Consider the following 14,210-nt stretch of genomic DNA (forward strand, 5'->3'; position numbering starts at 1 on the left):
TTTATTACAGACAAGCCTCGACCCACTGTACCACGTAAGAGGTAATATAAGTTCGATTAAATGCAAGCCCTCATGGTTTGATAAACAGAAAGCTGGCGAGATACTATCATTCTCATCTATTTATTCTAAACGCAAGCCACGAAGCAGGAAATAGGCTTTGAATGAAATATACATATGACTCGACGTGCACTTTCCTTCTGTGGTGCTTGGCAGTTGAAAGACAGCCAAAATTTGATGCATTTGGCAAGAGATTTTCGGCAAGCTAATATTCTATCTACGCAGAGACAAGCTGGTTCATGTGACACGACTATTAAGGTACCCCTAGGCTGGTAATAATTGTCCATAAAGCAATTATTACCTTCGCTCAGTTCTCTGGAACACTGACACTGGGAGGCGCGGTCTGCTTTGTGTCTGAGGTGTTTCAGTGCGAGGTTGTCCTGATTGGATCGCGTACTCGGGCGTCGCTCCAGCCCACCAACCCGCTGATGCGAGTGGCTGGGGTAGCGGTCAATCACATCGAGGGGCGGGCCGTTGCGGACGTCTCAGCTGGAATTTGAGGCAACCGGAGAGTTGCTTCTGGGAGCGGCGCCGGGCACGTTGGTTTTGCGGGCGGAACCGTTGCTTTATTCCTTTCTCAACTCCGGCCAGTACAAATTATTGATCATAAACTTGTTAATTGCGAACGTTTCCTCTCCCAACCTTACAACTGGACGCGACGGATAGATAAGTTTGCTGATGCAACCGGAGTAAAAGTGCATGTGTCGGTGAGTTCTCATTTTCTTGTGACATTTGCCGTTTTGAGAGATTTAACCGAGCCCAGCTGCAGTGTTTATTGAGGATTGTGTAACAGGAACACCAATAGTAGGGGTTAGGAGATCCTGGAGGCTGGAAACTTGGTTGTCATGGTTCAAAAATAGAATTCTGTGCGTGTCACCATGAAGGGATAACGATGGTCGTGATCTTGAACTTCTTCCTGTGTCTGCCTTGGGCTGCAATCTAGCCGTGAACTTTACGAGCTGTGCTTTTACAAAGCGGGATTCTCCCGGTCCTTCAGAAGGACACAATGAAAAGAAACTATATCTTGTGGTGGTTTCTCTTTTCTCACACATTCGAGTGCAGTTTGCATCTAACTGTGTCCCAGCCAGTTGCATTAATCGTGAGTGATTCGGGTGCAATTGCTGTAGATGGCAACAGATTGGTGGATTTTTTTTTATCTGTCACTTTACAAACACTTCATGACAAATGTTTTAATTTATAATCTCAAGGGTTTAAAAGCACGCACACTGCATATTCGCAATTGCTGTTTTTATGTCTGTTTACGAACATTCTTGACACACGTTTTAATTTGCCTAAATGGTTTAAATACACGCACTACATCTTCTCAGCGGCTGTTTTTACGTTATTTACAAACAATTCACGACAAATGTTTTAATTTATAATCTCAAGGTTTCAAATGCACGCACACTGCATATTCACAGTTGCTGATCAGGATTAAATAAGGTATTTTCGTCCTTAATTGTACTGGCCAATAGCCCGAGAGTTCAGAAACGTTTCCAGGAAGAAACTGTGTCGTGGATTCCAGTAGAAAATTTGAATACAACCAAAAAGCTGTAAGTACTCAGCACGTCAGGCAGCATCGGTGGAAAGGGGTAGAGTTAACGTTTCGAGTCAATGACCTTTCAACACAGCATTAATTCTCTGTCTATCTGTTTGGAATGTTGAAAAATAAATTTAGGAATATTGACCTTTGACATCTGTAGAATAACATCATAAAGAGAATTAACTGGCAGGAAAACCACAGACATTTTTAATTGAAGTCTTTTAGTACTGATTTAGCACAAGTTAAAACTGACATTCCGCAGAATTCAGCAATGCCTGGATATTTTTCTATTTAGCAGTTTCATAGGTGGGGGATAGTTCTATTATGCTGACAGCCTCCTAGTATCTTGTTAGTTCATGCTGACCTGTGTGCTGTTGGTCATTTTGACTGTTGATGTTAGTGCAGCCTTCCTGATGCTCTTCTCACCCGAAATCCATACTTCAACCCCTTCCCCCCCCCCCCCCCCCCCCCCCCATACCCAACACTCATTCCAGCTTAAAAGTGTTGAAACCTGGCTGAGACAAGCTAACTCTTATTGGCAACAGTTTGTTTCTCTTTTATGCTTGCATGTTTCATTTATTAAGCCATAATTATAATTTTAAGAGTGAAATTCAACCTTACAGTGATTAAGGAATATATTGATTCCAGTTTGGGTGATGTTGGGACTTGGAGAGGAATTTGCAGGTAAGCATTCTCCCAACAAGCTGCTATCCTTAACATTTAAGGTGATAGAGGTTATACATTTGTATCATATGTCTGAAAGATGATATGCATGTGGTACAGTTTGTATATGGTACCCACTTCAACCATGATACGTAGGTGGTGGAGGGAATGATTGTTCAGAATAGTGGATCAGATGGCTATCAAGTGGCCCACTTTGACCTGGATAATGTAAAGCTTCTTCAATATTGTGGCTCTGCACTTTGCAGATAAATGGACAGTATTTCGTCGTGCTTCTGATCTGGCTGTTGTACAAGATGGAAAGGTTTTGACAAGTCAGGAAATGAATACGATTCTGGCGTGATGATCCTGTCACAACGGTCAAGTTCCTGGTTGATGCTGGAGTCTCAGTGAGGTTAATGCTATTGGTTGTCAGTGGGAAGAGGTTAATCTCTATTTTGTTGAAGATGGTCATTTTCTTAATTTGGTGGGTAAATTTTGCTGTTCACACAAACCTGTATTTAAGTGTTGTGAATGTCTTGCACCATGTAGACATGACCTCTTTGATTATCTGACATGCTGCAAATGGAACTGAAAACTCTGATCATCAGTAACTAATCCCATTTCAGATCTTATGATGGAGGGAAAGCCTTTCATGAAGTAGCTAAGAATGTTTGGTTCTTGGACACTGCCTGGGGAATGTTTCTGTTTAAATTTTACTATTGAAAATACTTTTTTTTTTGCCTCCAGAACTTTAAGTAATGTAAAAGTACTACTTCAGGTATGATCTAAAAGTAACTCATCTATTATACTGACATAGCCACTGTGCAGATTGGTCTCAATTGCTGAAGATCCAATCTTCAGAGCCATTTACTAGGCATGCTTTATGTTTAAATCTTGCAGTTTAGTAACCTCCTATCAATCATAAAATGAAGAAAATTGTGTTCATTATTTATAAAGGGAAAATATTCCAGTCTGTGCTCTTTTTTAAAAAAAAATCAAGAAACACTCAAATAGATTAAAAGATTACTTGAAACATTCATGAACGTTCAGATTTCGAATTATCAATATCAAAGTAGAGGTAATGCATCTCTTAGGACGTTAATGATAAAATAATTTAAGAAAGAACATGGTCTGTAAGATCTTTATGTTTAAAAATCCAGGAATGTTGCCCTAATCCTTTTCAACTGACCTATCTTTGTACTTTGACCAAAGAATAAAATAGTATTAACATATAGTAGGCAAGAAGTAGTCAAATCTGTGATCGCATTTTGTTACCCGTTCCAGGAATGTGACGTCTGTAATCTGCATCTCATTCAAAGTACTTGGATTAATTGGGAGATCTTGACAGGAAAAGCACATGGTACTATAAGGTTTTGGCACTGAGAGGTTTCAAGCTGATACATGATTGTATATTGTACTCCTTCATTCCCATGATTCACTGCTGATTGGAGATCTGTAAGTGATTTGCTAGAGGCTAAAAAATTCCTAGTGATGCACAGTGAGAACACTGGAGAGAATTTGTAAAGTTGCAACAATCAAGAAATATTTTCTCTGTGATTGACAATGTCTTTCATGTAAAAATAAGTATTGAAATTGGTTTAATCTTGCAAAAGACATAAATGAGTTAACATAGAACCATAAGTGTGTATCTTGTACCTCACTCAGGATGTAGAAGTGTGAAGTACAAATACATTTCCCATGATTACTCCATCCATTTAGCTGGTGAGAACAGAAGCTAATCTAATGGCAGACGTCAGGCCCCAAGAAAATCTGGATCTGGCATTATTTGTTGGAATTCCAGCATTTCACAGCACCATGATAAAGGGGGAACCATTACAATTCCTCAGTCCTCTGAGTCACATCATGTAAATGCTGTGTAAATTATTTACCTGGCCCTGCGAATGGCAAGACATTGATTTCTGCTCCTTTCTTCCTGAAGAATGCACTGTGAAAAGGGAAAACTACATGAAATAATGCACCTGGATTGCTGTGGAACTGGTCAAACTGGCCAATTTAAATGGTGTAGATACAGGCAGAGGAATGGAAGCAGATGTCTGTTCACCTACTTGACCAGAGAACTACATTTTGTAGATTGAAAGAGCATTAATTTAAATAAATGGGTCGATGGAAGGAAGCGGTTTTATTTATAATCTAATTTATTATAGGTTCACTTTATCATTCAGAATGATCTGCAGTTTCTTAAATAACCTAAAGTAGTGTGGATCATACAAAGTAATAAAACTTTGTAGACTTAAAGAAAGAAGTAATATTTGCAGATGTTGAGTGGAAGGTCTGTTTGCCATTTCCTATGTCTCAAGCCAGAAGCGATAGCATTGCTTCCAGCCGGCAATGCCTCATTTATATTGCTTGGCTCCAATTAGAAATGTCCCACTCAGGAGGGAGGTCTGCACATACATATGAATTTGCACAGTGCTTGCCTCTCTCTCATAAAATTTTAAATGTTTTACAGCTTGTTTTTAAACAGTGCTGGAAATTTATTCCAAGGGTTTGGCATACCAATGAAGTTATATTCCATAGATCATCATCCCCCAACTATATGAGATTATCTCTCTGGATTTGGGGTTCTGAATCTAATTTAGTGTTATGTCACAGATGTAGTGTTGCTGCAAAGCAAAAACAATTTCATTTATTGTGAAATGCATATCACAATGTGTGGGTATGTTAGAATTTCTTTTATATTTTACAGGATGTGATTTTTATACTTGCGTAACTGGTGATTTTAGGCAATGACAGGTTGAGATGACAGCATATTTAGTTTGTCAGATTCCTCTCACTTGCATGATGAGCTCTTGAATTTGTAGTTTTAATATTTATAATTGAGTAATATGGGCATATTAATTATGTTGTAAAGACCATTTCAATAAGCAACCATTATGGTAACAACCAATAATCTCTCACGATTTAAACAAAAATTGATTTTTTTTTATTTCTTGTGTCTTTTTGGCAAAAGAATGTCATAAATCCTGCTGTTTAGATTTTGGATGTGTTGGATTTCAATGAGGCAAGCTTATGAAGTGAATTTAAAACTGGCTAAATGTCCTGCATTAGACTGGTGACTATACTTTTATATGTACTTAATTGGCTGCAAAGCACTTTGGGTTCATCCTGAAGTTGTGAAGACTACTTTCTTTATTTAAAATTAAAAAGAATAATTCTAAATATAGTTGTATCAATGTGGTATGATCTTGTGACTTGGGAAATGGTATTTTTTATGTCATTTAAATAGATAAATGGTGATAGAGTTAGTCATCTAAATTTGCACTTAAGCTTGTGTAAGAAGGGGTGTGACTATTTTAATGAAAAGCCTAAAATGAGATGCAAAGATGAGTTGATCCATAATGGATGAAATTTAAGATGGATCAAAATAGAGAAATAAAGGCAGGAAATAAAAATAAACAGGAATATAAATTAGGTGGTTGTTGGCAATAAGACATAATAATGACTATTCACAGTTTATCAATACCAACGGCACAATACAGTGAGCAAACCAGATCATGGATATGTTGCTGGATGGAGAGAGCACAACTGGTAATGAAGACCTGGTAATGCAATAATAATTATTTCTGTATAAGTATATGCCAATCTGATAGGCATTTTAATGAGGGACAACCAATTTGCCTAGTTGAAGATTCTAAACCAAAACAATTGAGTCATTTACGCTGATAAGGTTTAAGGGAGAAAATTTAACTATTTTCTGTAGTTTGAGTCTTGGTAATTTACTTGAAAATGCCATAAGTTCTAGACTTGAAGATACTGGGGTTTTCTTTTTTCAAAATCTAAATTCATTCATTGCCCTCCCTATTCTGGCACAGAATAGGATAAAATTAAGCAGGGGCACATCCAGTTTGTCCCTGTGTTAACTGAGTTGACTGCCATTTAAAAACTGCACGTGGCAAAGACATTCGCTAATGGGGTCCTGTTTAAAAGTTTGGATTAGCCTACAGTGATGTCATCAGGACACAATCTGCAATTTTAATTTGAAACTTAAACATCAGAGCAGTGACAGCCTCTGTACCAGGCCAAACATGCTGGGAATGGGGCAAAATTGTAGAGCTTCTCTGAACTTCCTTCCCATCCAAGACAGAATTTCTCTGATGGTATGCTTGCTAGGGATCATTCTCTCAAATCTCCAGTGGGAACTTGTTTAGGAGGTCACCAAGAAGTATTTCAATGAGGCCTACCCATTGGTCCTGGGCAGCAAAGGGAAAGTGCACAGACAGTTCAGATTAAAGTGCTTTCTACAGAAGTTGATGAATACAGGGAATGGACTGTCCAAAGAGCTAATAGACGGAGAGTCTGGAAAACAGAAGAATATATAATAAGCAGTTGAGGGAACATGTGGATTAAGGGCTATTAGCTTTTGGGACTGAACAGACAGGCTGCAAAGGGAAAGTGCACAGACAGTTCAAATTAAAGTGCTTTCTACAGAAGTTGATGAATGTGGGGAATTAAAGGAACTGGGGTTTTTTTTTTGTATCGAAATTTACTCTGCATTCATATTTTGAGGGTTTACCAATTAACATAATGCATTCTCTGATCTGAAGAAATGATAGTGTACATAATTTGTAAAATGGATTATGTGGAAATTGTGATCTCTCTGGATTACATTTATAGTGATTTCAGTGCACATTGAAGTCTGAATTGAATACAGCCTGACACCAATTCCAGCTCAAATTAGATTAGTATGTTATTAATTTAAAAATTGATTTTTAATGTTGGTGCAGAACAAACTCACATTTGCATTCATGTTGATCACAGGTGCAGGGATTTTCTGCTTTTACACTTGTCTGTCCATGTTACCTCCATTAAATTGATCGGTAGAGGATGTGTTTCTAGTATTTTCTGGGTTTTTTACTTCAGATTTCTAGCATCTGCATATTGTTTGATGTTCACGTGCAGAATCATAAATGCAGATTCTGTGTGAATTATTCTAAATAGATGAAAGATCAAGGTATTTGGACTAAGTATTTAGTGCTGGGAATGTTCAAATTAATGTTTAAAATGTTCATAGCTTGATCCTGTTATAAAGATATTGGCCTTGAAGTTATATTGTGAAACACAAGATTTTTGTGCTATGCAATGCTTTGTGGTTAAAAATTGATTGCCCAAAGCTATTGGGCTCTTCTGTGACTGCATGGTGCACTATGGTAAATTGTATTATGGTCCTCCATGTGCAAGATGCCAGTAAGCACAATTCTCTTCAACTCTGCTTGATGGTAGTCTGAGTGTTCATATCGCCTGCTCTAATTAATGTTAAAGGGTCTGTCCCTACCTCAGTCACTCTTGGATAGTCCACCAGTGAAGCAAGACCTGGAGCACCCTTGAATGGTCCATGTGCTTCATCTCACAGCTAAGTCCTCCTTTCTTGGGGAAAGAGTCCATCCAAACCTATAATTACCTCATACATTCAACCTATGTCCCAGCTTGAATGAGAATACCATGGATATTCCATAAACCATTGTTTTGGCATGAGTTTTCAATCACAATAGAATTTCTAGCCCATTTTTTTCACATTTAAGTAAAACAAAAGGTATTTAAAGTTTGTGGTGTCACATACCACTTCTGGTATGTTATAAGAAAATATATTATCTGAAATGATGAGTTGGATTTACATAATAGTTACAATTCTGCTGTGCGTGGAAAATATGCATTTGATGAGCAATAAATGCCATTTATTTTTCCTTATGTTGATGCAGCATTTTTTTTGGAAAATAGATAAGTTTAATGTGCTGGCTCTGAAGTAAACTGAAGTAAATCTTAAATCCATTTCCCATTCATGCTTCCTGTTGGTATTCTGCATGCTGAGCATTAATTGATCCCTTGTGAAATAAATAGATCATTTAGTGGGCCTCTGAGAAAGGAAAGAGTATTGTAGTGTTGTGAACTAGAGTTTCCATTAGCTTATAACTTCATTCAGCAACTTAACCCCCTTGATAAATGTGAGGCCCTGGAAAATTCTGGAAAGGCGGGGAAAAGGCAGCTGGAGAAGCTCTTCACTGTTACGGCCTCCTTCCATTCATCACAAGCATACATTTATTAAACTAAGCCAGCAAGCTGATAGAGATAAATTGTAAGGCATGATTAGGCAATTGATTTAGGAATTAATGTGCCACAATTCAAACATGTTTTGTGCTCCTTTAGTCTTGCAACCAGCTTGATTTGTGGTGTTTAACTCCTTAAAAAGCTTGCAGTGAAAAATGCTTGACTTTTCATTTGTTATTATGTATCCCCAATATATGTGGTGTCATAGATAACCTTCAGGTGAAAAGATCTGCTACTGAAATTAGTGGAATCATTAGAACCCTGCCTATGTTGTGGGTAAGATGGACAAAATTGTAGAAAGTAATATTTACTTTTAACAACTGAAGTAATTTGCAAAAGTCACTGGTATATTTCTGGGTGAGAAGACACATCTTAAGCTACATAAGTGTTTAATTTATGCTATCAAATCATGCTTGCGGAGTGTTATACTCAGTAACATTTAGTTTTCTCCTACATTCTTCTGCATATTGCAGTTCATTGCTTTGATCAGCGAGAAAGGTGAATGGTTTGGTCCAAGGGGTCTGCTGCAGATGCAGGTGAGTTTAGGTTGGGATTGAGTGGGCAAACAGCAGGTGGGGAAAGTTGACATAAAGCCTAGAGACTGAGGGAGTTGAAGTCAGGTTGGATGATCTGGCCCATTGCAGCAGAGGCCAGATATTGTGAAATCTGAAATTTCCAAATATTGCATTTAACTTTGATAAGAATCATTAAAATTAGAGCGCATAAGAAGGAAGTTTGGCCCAGCAGCTCTGTGCTGTTGGTGATTCAACTGCAAGTATTTACACTGATGCAATGGTTATGTCAATATAGCCATAAACATTTATTGCAAGAAAGCCCATTCAACCAAACATATTGATACTGACTCGTTACTGAAGCAGTTCAAAGCTAATCTCATTTTTTTAACTTGGGAGTTGTGCAACTCTCAACTTGGCTCAGTTCACTGCTGTGCATAGTCAATAAATGTGGGTTCAATCGACGCTTCAGCTTGTACCCATCGCGCAGTTTGTTTGACACTTCAGTGCTAAGAATACTGCATTGTGAACTATTAAATCTTGACGTACAATCTAATGGCACTATTCAACGAAGAGCTGAGAACTCCTGTCAACATTTACACTCAACAAACACCAGCAAAATGATTGACTTGTCATGTCCTCAAATTAACTCCTATATTTAACCACTTTAATATTTTTCATTGTGATTTACTATCTTATTTTATGCATAAGAAATTCAAGTTATTTGAAGTGTTTTCCAGAAAACATAACAATTTGAGTAAACTAAATCCTGTGCTTAATACTGGCTCGCAATTGTAGTTCCAAACCAATAAGGAAAATGTAATGGGCTGGATCTTGCTTGATTTGGCCTGCTCCTCTCAATCACCACACATGCTGCTCCTGTTGCAGTGTTTGTTCTTTTACAGCCCCATAGGTCCAGTTGAGCACAGGTCTCACTGGTGTGGCTGTTCTGTGAGCAGATCCTGAGGCCACTCATTTTGGATTGTCCTGAATGATCAGACATTTTAAAATTGCAATTGATTTTAAAATGTTAACCATTAAAAATTATTAAAATGAAAACTTACGTAAAATAAATTGAAATAATGGAAATTAATTTTAAAATATTAAGATTAAAATCACTTACATTTTCAGTCAAGGTCAGCCATCCCTTCCTAATGAATGGGTTTGTACAACGTTCCCCTGCGTAGCTGGCATTAAGTTGAAGGGCAGGTGCAATGTGCATCAGACCCTCAGCTTGGACATAATGAATCCAGTGTGTCAATGCAGAATCCAGCACCAGACTGGTATCTAACTTCCAGCTCATATGTTTTCCATGCCAGAAGTTGGGAATGAATTAACCCATATACCGCAGCCACTGAAATGCTGGCTGGCAAACAATGTGAATCATAAAGTAAATTTTGCACCTAGCCTTAGTGCAAATGTTGATTTATTAATATAGCCTATCCTTAGTTATAAAACCATTGTTCTTTGTCTTTGAGGCCATTCTTCTATATTATGCAGTCTTGCAAATACCGTTTTGAACTTTTGTTCCTGTCACAGTTATCATTCCGTAATATCTATTTGCAAGACCTTTCTTAAACCTCGGTTGCTTTAACCTATCTGTTATCTATTAAGTCATAGTCTTTGTAGTCTCTGCAATCTTTATTTCACTTGTACCTTATTCTTCTCCAGACTCTCTCACTTCCTTCTGTTTCCCCACCTCCCTCCCACTCATTCCTCTCTCGGATACATATCAGAATAGTTGGGAATCATGATGCAGACTGGAAGATGAAATTTTGGATAATAAAAACAAAGAGTGCTGGAAATAGCAGTTCAGGCCACATCTGTGGGAAGAGAAATGGAGCTAATATTTCAGATCAATTACGCTTCATCAGAACTGGGCAGGAGACAAAGAAAACTTGTAAAGCTGCAGGGAAGGTGGGAGATAGATGTCTCTAAGGTAAAACTGAGATGACCATGGGGATAAGCTGTAAACAAAGTTATCTGGTCATAAGTGAATGGCAGCAGCTGAAGATTGAGAAACACTGGGTCTTCGAACTGAAACATTAACTCTGTTTCTCTTCCACAGATGCAGCCTGACCTGCTGATTATTTCCAGCATTTTGTGTTTTTGCGGTTGGTGTTTCAATTTTTCAAATGAAATCTTTGAGTTCCACTCCTTGTATCCATAATCTGATTCTCTCCCACAGTGATCTATCCATTTGTGGGATGGAGCACTGCTGGCAAAAGAAGCATTTACTGCCATACTGAATTGCTCCCCGGGTGGCTTCAGAGGACAGTTGAGAGTTAACCACACATTGCTGCAGGTGTGGAATCGTGCATTGGTTATTGAGCAAGGACAGCAGATTTCTTTCCCAAAAGTGAACCACGTGGGTTTTCATGACATTCAGTAGATTCCAGGTCATTATTGCTGATACTGTTTAGTAAATTGCAGATCTAGTTACTTAACTGAAATTCAATTATTTGCCCAAGCCTCCAGATTACTGGTCTAGTAATAATCACTATCCTTCCACACTTCCGAAAATATCCATGAGATCAGAATTAGACGGTTAAGATTTTATAAATTATTTCTTGAAAGGCAACCAAGCTTTAGGAATGATTCAATAGCCCATTTAATCTATTATCAGGTGAGAGATTCACTATTAATTCGAATGGCTAAGGCATGTCAAGAATTGACCCATTCATGCAACATGTTACTTCTTGACCCTACTATAGATCTGCAGAATATTTGTGATAATGTAATCTGTCATATTTTCTGGTGGCACTCCATCTTCCTAATGGATTTTCATTATTCAATTCTTACAGAGATCCTTCACTGGCTTTTGTGTTCAGTTGTTCTTCTGTATTCTTGTGGAAAGAAATAAAAATTATTGGTTAAACAGGAACATGGATTAGAGCCAATTATAATAAATGTTCTTCAAGATCTGTTGCAGAATTGATTTATGACAACGAAGCTGTTTCCTTCAGCTGTTATAAAGAAAAACTACAGAAAAATGCCATTAAGTCAAAGACTTCAATATGTTATAAGATGTAAAGCTATCAGGGGACAGTTACATAGCTGGAATACTTGAGTAATATGAGCAAAGCACAAACTAGTCAGTGCAGATATGGTATGTGTTTTCTCAATAGTTCAGAGTGTAATGAAAGCTGCTTTAGCAGCTTAAAGACAGCTGCTTTTGGGATAATAAAAAGTGTTTAAATTTGTTCTACAGGATGTGTTGCATTAATGATACAGACAACTCCATCTGTTTTAGATGTAACTTTTTTAGATTTGCACACTTTATAAATGGTTGGCAACTGTTTCAAATAATACTCTAACAATTTGTTTATTTTATTCCATTAATTGTGTGATTGAGAGAAAGCACAAGCCTGGGTAATTTCATTTAATAGAACAACTTCTGGTAAAATACAAGTTATGAATTTTGTATTACATACATTTTATACAATTGGAAAGAATGGATGTTTGCAAATTGCTTTTTTCCATGAACTAGCCAACGTGATTATTTTTCCAACTTTTTTTTCCACGTATTTCCAAATTCCTTGTCCCCAGAGTTTAAAGCCAAATAACGTATTGAACAGTGAAAGATTGTAATGGAGCTATGTTGGTATTAATGTGTATAGTTGTTGTGGTTGTGTCTGCAAAATTAGTTTCAAGCTGAGGTATAATGGGGGCTATTTTATATTACAGAACACCAGTGAAAAGCTCCCAGCGGCAGCTAGCTGTTCCCTAGTCAAAGCATCTCATAAAACTGTTGCCATCTGTCATGACTAATGCTATATAGCTTAATCATTGTGCCAAATATTGTTTGCCACTTGCAATGCAGAAACTTTTTTGTTTAAAAAAAAATCTGTTCTTTCATTCATGAGTGCTTTGCTAGCAGTCTTACAGGAGGATTTTCAAATATAATGCATCAGGGTAAAGTGGTAGTGTAGTAGTTATATTGGGCCAATACTCCAGAGGTCTGGACCGACTGTCCAGAGACCCAGTTAACAGTGTGGAATTTAAACTCAGTAGAACTCTGGAGCTTTTAAAAAAAAATCTAGTCACTAATAATGATGACCATAAAATCATTGGATTGTGTTTTAAAAACCCATCTGTTCACTAATCTCCTTTAGAGAGCAGAAAATCTGGTATCCTTAGATAGCCTAGCTAGTATGAGATCCCTGACTCATCAATGTGATTGACTATTAGGTGGCCCCCTGAATTGGCCTAACATACCTCTCAATTGTACCATAACCACTATGTTGAAATAAAGGATGTATTAAAGAATAAAGACCACCTGGCATTGACCTAGGCACTGAACTCAGACACTGAATTGCATCCCAGTTGACTAATCCTCCTCATGAGCACCCAGGGACTGGTGTCTAAATTGGGAGAGCTGACCCATGGGTTAATCCAGCAACAGCCTGATGCAGCAATTCTTACAGAATCATTCTGTAATGATAATGTGCCAGACTCCTCTGTCACAATCCTTGGACAAACCCACCTGAGGAGGTGGCACAGTGATGAACAGCCAAAAGTGTGTAGCCCTGAGAGTCTTAAATATTGATTCCAAACCCCATGGAATCATGTTTTGGTGCCCATGTTTGACATCCTCTTGATTACCATCTGTACACTCCCTCAGCTGATGAATCAATGTTTAACATGGGGGAAACAATGTGTGGAGGATGATGCACTGAAAGTGGCAAGTGTAGCCTCGTGTCCCATAATGATTATGTCTGAGTTCAGTGCCTAGGTCAATGCCAGGTGGTCTTCATTCTTTAATACATCCTTTATTTCAATATAGTGGTTATGGTACAGTTGAGAGGTATGTTAGGCCAATTCAGGGGCACCTAATAGTCAACCACATTGATGAGTCAGTGGATCATCCCTAAAATGAGAAGGGCAGAGGGTATGGTGCTTAGTCCTTTGGAGTTTGTAGGAGCACCAAGCATACCTAAAAACTGAGTGCCAACTTGGTGAACCTACACCTAGAACTATATTCATGCTAAACAGCAGGCTACATGCTGGGTTAAGTGATCTCAAAACCAATGGAGCTGATCAAAGCACAACTCAGATCAAAGTCTTTCCAAATTGAGTTGTGAATGATGGTGAACATTTAAATAGCTAACAGGACGAGGAGGTTCCTAGAACATCTCCACCCTCAACGTTGGTAGCACTTGGCTAAATGCAGGGCTAAAGTATTTGCAATCATGTTCATCCAGAAGTGCAGAGTGGATGATCTACCTCTTGAGATATCTACCATCACAGAAGGTGGTCTTCAGCCAATTTAATTCACTCCACATAATTTCAAGAAATGGTTGAAAGCACTGGATAGAACAAAGGACTAAGCACCATACTGTCTGTAGTACTGAATAGCTGTGCTTGTGCCC

The 14,210-nt window shown here is 38.0% G+C and overlaps 1 protein-coding gene across 1 annotated transcript in view; it reads left to right on the plus strand.

The window, feature by feature from the left end:
* The first annotated feature begins 552 nt into the window (after positions 1 to 552).
* LOC127572366 (E3 ubiquitin-protein ligase MARCHF3-like) overlaps positions 553 to 14,210 on the plus strand; it is a 77,208-nt gene continuing 63,550 nt past the window's right edge. The window contains exon 1 of the mRNA XM_052019539.1: positions 553 to 764. The gene's annotated coding sequence lies outside the window, so the exon portion shown is untranslated. The remainder of the gene's footprint in view (positions 765 to 14,210) is intronic.

The sequence above is a fragment of the Pristis pectinata genome, chromosome 7 (genome assembly GCF_009764475.1).
Source record: "Pristis pectinata isolate sPriPec2 chromosome 7, sPriPec2.1.pri, whole genome shotgun sequence".
Taxonomy (NCBI): domain Eukaryota; kingdom Metazoa; phylum Chordata; class Chondrichthyes; order Rhinopristiformes; family Pristidae; genus Pristis; species Pristis pectinata.